The following is a 6,954-nucleotide window of genomic DNA, read 5'->3' on the forward strand; positions in this document are numbered from 1 at the left end:
TTCAAAACACAATTCTAATATTAATTTATTTCTTTAAGATTTACAATTACATTCAACACTCCTTCTAATATGAAATCCTAATATATAACAATAAACACAAACACATTATTCAAATCCAGACATTCGTTTAAGATAAACAAATCAAATAAAATTTAGAGATTAGAAATACTTTGAACTCATCTGAATCATCATTGAAATTCGAGACACCAATATCTCTTCCTTCAATTTCTCAAGATCCTGAAAAGCAAAACAGAAACCAATTAGGTAACCCATTATCGTAATTATAAGAACCCAAAAGAGAGAAAGAGATAGAACAAACCAAGAGAAAAATCTATATAGCCCATCGTAGACATAAACTTCATTATGAATCTTGTCATGACTTCCATGACAACCGATTCATTGAAAATTTTGAGAGAACTACCGAACAGGTGAAGAAGACGGCGCCGCAAAGGGTAAAAAAACACAATCAAGGTTTCTTATGGCGTTTGTCTTTTTATAAATGAATAAGTAGGGCAACATCACTAATAAGGTTCTTTGGGCCTCTGTTTTTTTTTGGCCCACAATTTTATTTTAAATTCAGTGTAAAATTGTAAAATCCATAGTATACATAAAATTTGATTAATTTTAAAAAATATTAATTATATAATATATATATATATTAAGTACTTTACAAAATAACAATTTTTTAATTTATATATTTAAATATAAAATTTATTAAAAAGTAATAATAAGTAAATAACATTATAAAAATTATATTTACAAAATTAATTGTATTAATTAATTTGAATAAATGATATTTTTTATTTTAAATAAATGTTTTTTAATGTAAAATAAAATAATAAAATCAAAAATATTAATAAACTTGTAAATAATAAATTTAAAATAGTAAAAATTTATTTTAAATTAACCTCTAAATATTTTTTAAGAGTTTCTTAAAATTAATAACCTTCTCTAATTAAAAAAAAAAAAAAAAGTAATGGGAGTCAAAAATTTATGGCTAGTGTAGCTAATAATGAAGAAGAATGAGTAAATTTTTTTCCCTCCATAAAAGTTTCACTATTTCTCTCTTTTTTCTTAATAATTTTTTATTTATCTCTTTACGTATTATTTTGTAATTTTTTAAAAATATTTTATATTAATTTATATATATATTTTTTATAATAAAAAAAATCAAATAACAAAATATATATTTTTTAAAATATATATTATATTTGATAAATATAAATATATATAAAAAATAAAAAGTTAAATATACAATTTTTTAATTATTTTTTAATTTAAATAGTTATCTCTCTCGTCTATTAATTTATATATATATTTTTGCGGTTATTAATTTATTTATTTATATAATTTTAAAATAAATAATAAAAGAAAAATAATAAATCAAATGAATAAAAATATATTATACATATTAAATTATTATTTTTTTCTTCTCAAACTCTGTACTAATTGTTTTTCTTTTTAAAAAGTTTCAATTCTCTTTTCACATCTCATTTTTTTACTAAATTTATAAGAAATTAAATATGTATAGTTAATTAATTAGTATATAAGGTTATATATTATCTATTATAATATTATATTATTATGTTAACTCTTGTCTCTTAATATATAATTTATCTTTATCTTGAATATTAAATTTTAAATATTTATAAAAAAAATGTAATAACTGATTAGGTATATTTGCGCCTTACTGATCTAGAAACTTATGGTGAGCTTAGGATAGTATCAAACTTTTACATTCTTATATTATATTATTCAATTAAAAAATAAAATGAGAAAATATCAATGAAAAATAAAAAGAATATAAAATTATATGTATTTTGTTATTGACTAATGAGTTCATAACAAAATAAATAAATATATATATATATATATATATATATATATATATATATATATATATATATATATATATATATATATATATATATCAAAACTAACTTAATAACAAAAATAGGTAATTAGATAAAAAAAAAATAATAATATGTTAGATTAACCACAAATCCTTCTTAATCAAATCATCAATATATTACTTATTTAAAATGAGAGAAAAAAATAAAAGAGATAAATTATTTAATTTTCAAGAATAATTATATATATATATATATATATTAATATATCAAAATTAAATATAAGAATGAATGTTGAGATAAAAATATATATTTATATAACTAACTAGAATATAAATATAAATATAAATATAAATATAAATATAAATATAAATATATTTGTTTTATATCAGAAAAAAAATATATAAATATTTATAAATAAATAAATAGAAAAAAAATATCAAAGTTAAAATATAAATTAATTAGGGGGAATTTTAACTTTTATTTGATTTGATTATGTGACGCATCAATACATAAAAACTCTTATTATATATATATATTCTTCTATTATTCCTTATATTCACATGATTGCTTATTTGCCACAATTATTTGAATATATTATAATGTTATTTAAATTATTATTTTTATAATATTTTAAATAATTAAATAATTAATTATTTTACTAAAATATTTCACTTTCTTGTTGGGTAGATCATGTTAACCTCATATATAGAATACCTATTTTTTAATTTAATACCACTTCTTAACTCAAATAAGATTTCAAAGCTATTCTAAAAATACATCATGCATTTTTATTTTACTGAACTTTATAATATGTAATCAGTCATATAAAATTTGTCTTATTTTTTAAAAATAAAAATCAAATAAGGTTTCATAAAATCCCATACCAAAAACAAAAAAGAATTAGTCTTTAACAATCAAATTAGTACTAGGTAGTTTTTGTTTTTTTTTGGCTTTTCTAAAAATACAAATCATTTTAATCCACAATTTGGTCCAATAGTTCTATTTAAATGCTAATACTGTTATATTTGTTTATTTCTCTCTTAAATACCTATTAAAAAAATAAATTATCTTAAAAAAAAAACTTATTTAAAACATAAATGCTGGTATCATAAATAAGTTAAACGTATGTAACATTATTATTAGGATAATATTAACTTTATTTAGAGGATAAAATTTTAATTTTAAAAAATAAAAAACAACCACATAATGTTGAATATAAATTTTGGAAGCCTAATAACTACATCATAACGGTTTGTTAATAATTTATTTAATTAATTAATTAGAAATTAATTAATTAAATGCTAGAAATGCGTTTTGATCTATGAAATTCCAATCGCCATTCTCAAGTAAGGCATGTTTGTTTGATTTATTATTTTTCGTATTTATAGGAACCAAAGCATACACACAAAGAGAGATATCAATCACAAGATCAAGACGAAGAAGAAGAAGTTGTCAGTTCTCTGACATCCCTCCATCCCCATTGATCTTCTACGTAAGTTCTTGAAATTCTCCATCTTCGATTCATCTTCTAAACCATTTAGATCCTACAAATAATGGGTTAATCTTGAATCTTAGTTTCTTTAATTCAATTACTTGATTTGCCAGATACCCATTTGAAAACTCGAAATTCAAAATGAATCAAGATAGACCGCCGGCGCCGGAACCACTAGCTAAACGGAGACGTGGCCGTCCTCGGAAGGATGAAAGTCTACCGCCGAAGGAAAAACCGGTGCCGGCATCAAATTACTTGAAGAACATAATACATCAGGTTGATATCAAACCAGTTGATGATAATCAAGATAATGTTAATCAAGAAAATCAAAATGAAATGTTAGGCCAACAAGTTTCCGGCGTCATTGAAGGTTCATTCGATTCAGGTTATCTCTTAGCCGTCAAGATGCCGCCGCCGAGCGAAAATGTTCTCCGGGGAGTCGTGTTTCATCCAGAAAGAGTCTGTTCTGTTTCATCTGTTAATGATGTTGCACCTTTGGTTAAGATGCATACGAGGAAAGAACTTCCTGTCCCGAATATGGTTCTGCCGGAAAATGTTAACCAACCGGAGCCGGAGCTGGTGCCGGAGCCGGATACCACCGGAAAGTTAGTATCAGGTCCGGTGGTTATTACAGAGAGTGAAAACAAGAATACCCAGAATCAATTTCAAGATGATTTGCCTAATATGGAAAGAATTGTTGAATCTGTTCATGTTCAAAATCAAAATCAAAACCAGAATCAGAATCAATTTGAAGATGTAATGCAGAATCAGACATTTCCAATTGGGAATTCATTTATAACGATGATGACTTCAGATTCTTCATTTCCGGCGGCTAATCCGCCGTTTGTAATGAACCAGGAAAGTCAATCTGGTCCTAGTTCTTGTTTGGGAGAAGAACAACAACAAACACTTGAGAGACTTTTTTCACCTCATTTGCAGCAGGGGCAGAACAGAGATGGACTTGAAGAGGTCGGTGTCGGTGTCGGAATTGGAGTCGCCGGCGGCGAGAGGTTGATGGAGGAAAGGGTGGATTCTGATCGGAGAGAAGTGGTTGATGGAATAGAAGGTGAGGAAAAGGGAATTCAAGATCAAGAATCTGGTGGAGGCAATTGTTGTTGAATCATCTTCTTTGTCTTTTCATGTTTTTATGTTTTGTTTTTGAATAATTGTTTAATTTACTTTTATGAAACAGCAGCATTTTTTTGTTTGCTGAATACTTTTATAAATCAATTTGGTGCTAAATTTCGAAATTGAGGTTATTTGAAAAAGAAATTTGTATTTTTACATATTATTGTCACAAGACTCACAACTATAAATCAAGTCACAAGACTGTCACCATTTTTCCTAAGATGATTTCTTTTATAATAAATTAAAGTCACGAGTTTAAGAATTCTGGTGTTATATGAACTTTTTGTAGGTTAATAAATTTATGATTTTAATATTTTATAATTTTAAGACTGAGACCGATGACTTCCATAATTTCATCAAGCTACTAAGAGCAAAAATTATAAGCGCTCCTTACCCACGATCAAGTTCTCCCTTTCGATATTTACTAAAAAAAATAGAACGAAATAATCTTGTTTTGTTTCTATGTTGAAAAGAGATGTCTTGAGCAATCGGAGAAACACTTTAATAAACAAATTTTATCTTGACCGACTCAATTAAGGTATTAGTCTTTGCTCTATTAGACAACAAAGATCAATGAACTTCTATGAAATGGTTTCACGGGATTCAGTCAATTGTCTTGATCATGGAATATCATTGAAAAATAGGAACGCATGTTATCAAAGGACTTCCTAGCCGATGTAACATTTGTTTGAAAAGTGAAAAATTCAATCATATTTCTTTTTTCTAACATGTGAACTCTTCTGCATAACTTCCTTTGAATTAGTCGTGGAAACCAAAAAAATTCATCAAGCTACCGAGAGCCAAAATTATAAGCGCTCCTTACCCACGATCAAGTTCCCCATTTCGATATTTACTAAAAAAATAGAACGATATGATCTTGTTTTGTTTCTCGGTTGAAAAGAGATGTCTTGAGCAATCGGAGAAGCACTTGAATAAACAAATTTTATCTTGATCGACTCAATTAAGGTATTAGTCTTTGCTCTATTAGACAACAAAGATCAATGAACTTTTATGAAATAGTTTCACGGGATTCAGCCAATTGTCTTGATCATGGAATATCATTGAAAAATAGGAACGCGTGTTATCAAAGGACTTCCTAGTCGATGTAACATTTGTTTGAAAAGTGAAAAATTCAATCATATTCTTTTTTTCTTGCGACATTGCCAAGAACATGTGAATTCTTCTGCATAACTTCCTTTGAAGTAGTCGTGAAAACCAAAAAAATTCATCAAGCTACCGAGAGCAAAAATCATAAGCGCTCCTTACCCACGATCAAGTTCCCCCTTTCGATATTTACTAAAAAAAATAGAACGAAATGATCTTGTTTTGTTTCTCGGTTGAAAAGAGATGTCTTGAGCAATTGGAGAAGCACTTTAATAAACAAATTTTATCTTGACCGACTCAATTATGATATTAGTCTTTTCTCTATTAGACAACAAAGATCAATGAACTTCTATGAAATAGTTTCACGGGATTCAGCCAATTGTCTTGATCATGGAATATCATTGAAAAATAGGAACGCGTGTTATCAAAGGACTTCCTAGCCGATGTAACATTTGTTTGAAAAGTGAAAAATTCAATCATATTCTTTTTTCCTTGCGACATTGCCAAGAACATGTGAACTCTTCTGCATAACTTCCTTTGAAGTAGTCGTGGAAACCAAAAAATTTCGTCAAGCTACCGAGAGCAAAAATCATAAGCGCTCCTTACCCACGATCAAGTTTCCCCTTTCGATATTTACTAAAAAAAAAATAGAACGAAATGATCTTGTTTTGTTTCTCGGTTGAAAAGAGATATCTTGAGCAATCGGAGAAGCACTTTGATAAACAAATTTTATCTTGACCGACTCAATTAAGGTATTAGTCTTTGCTCTATTAGACAACAAAGATCAATGAACTTTTATGAAATGGTTTCACGGGATTCAGCCAATTGTCTTAATCATGGAATATTATTGAGAAATAGGAATGTGTGTCATCAAAAGACTTCCTAGCCGATGTAACATTTGTTTGAAAAGTGAAAAATTCAATAATATTATTTATTCCTTGCGACATTGCCAAGAGCATGTGAACTCTTCTGCATAACCTCCTTCATTGTTAATGTGATACATCAACAAATGTCGCAAACTTTAGAGTCAAATGAATTGAATAAAGTTTTAAATATAACACCCCGAATAACGACTATAAACTAATTCATTTCATAATGTGGTGAACGATTTGAAAAAAAAAATACAAGAGTTTTCGAAAAAAAGTTATGGTACAATCGTCTCAAATAATTTAGTTTACACCTATTCTTTTCAATTCGAAAATTTTGTTTTTACGGGACGAAAACCTTTCGTTTTTATTGACATTTAAAATTTTTATATTATTTTTTTTTAATTTTTGTTATTTCTCTTAGCATTTTAAATAGTCTTTATTTTAATTCTCTTATGTAAGTAAAACCAGGCTATTTGAATTGGGCCGAAAACAGTAAAAGTGCCCAAAG

At 26.7% G+C, this 6,954-nt stretch overlaps 1 long non-coding RNA gene across 1 annotated transcript; it reads right to left on the reverse strand.

Moving 5' to 3' along the window:
- Window positions 1-461, reverse strand: LOC124933847. Its single transcript, XR_007099038.1, has 2 exons — window positions 320-461; window positions 1-237 (listed from the first exon to the last, which is right to left on the reverse strand). It is a non-coding gene; the product is annotated as an uncharacterized LOC124933847 (long non-coding RNA).
- Between the last annotated feature and the right edge of the window lie 6,493 nt (window positions 462-6,954).

This window comes from Impatiens glandulifera, chromosome 4, assembly GCF_907164915.1.
Source record: "Impatiens glandulifera chromosome 4, dImpGla2.1, whole genome shotgun sequence".
NCBI classification, from domain to species: domain Eukaryota; kingdom Viridiplantae; phylum Streptophyta; class Magnoliopsida; order Ericales; family Balsaminaceae; genus Impatiens; species Impatiens glandulifera.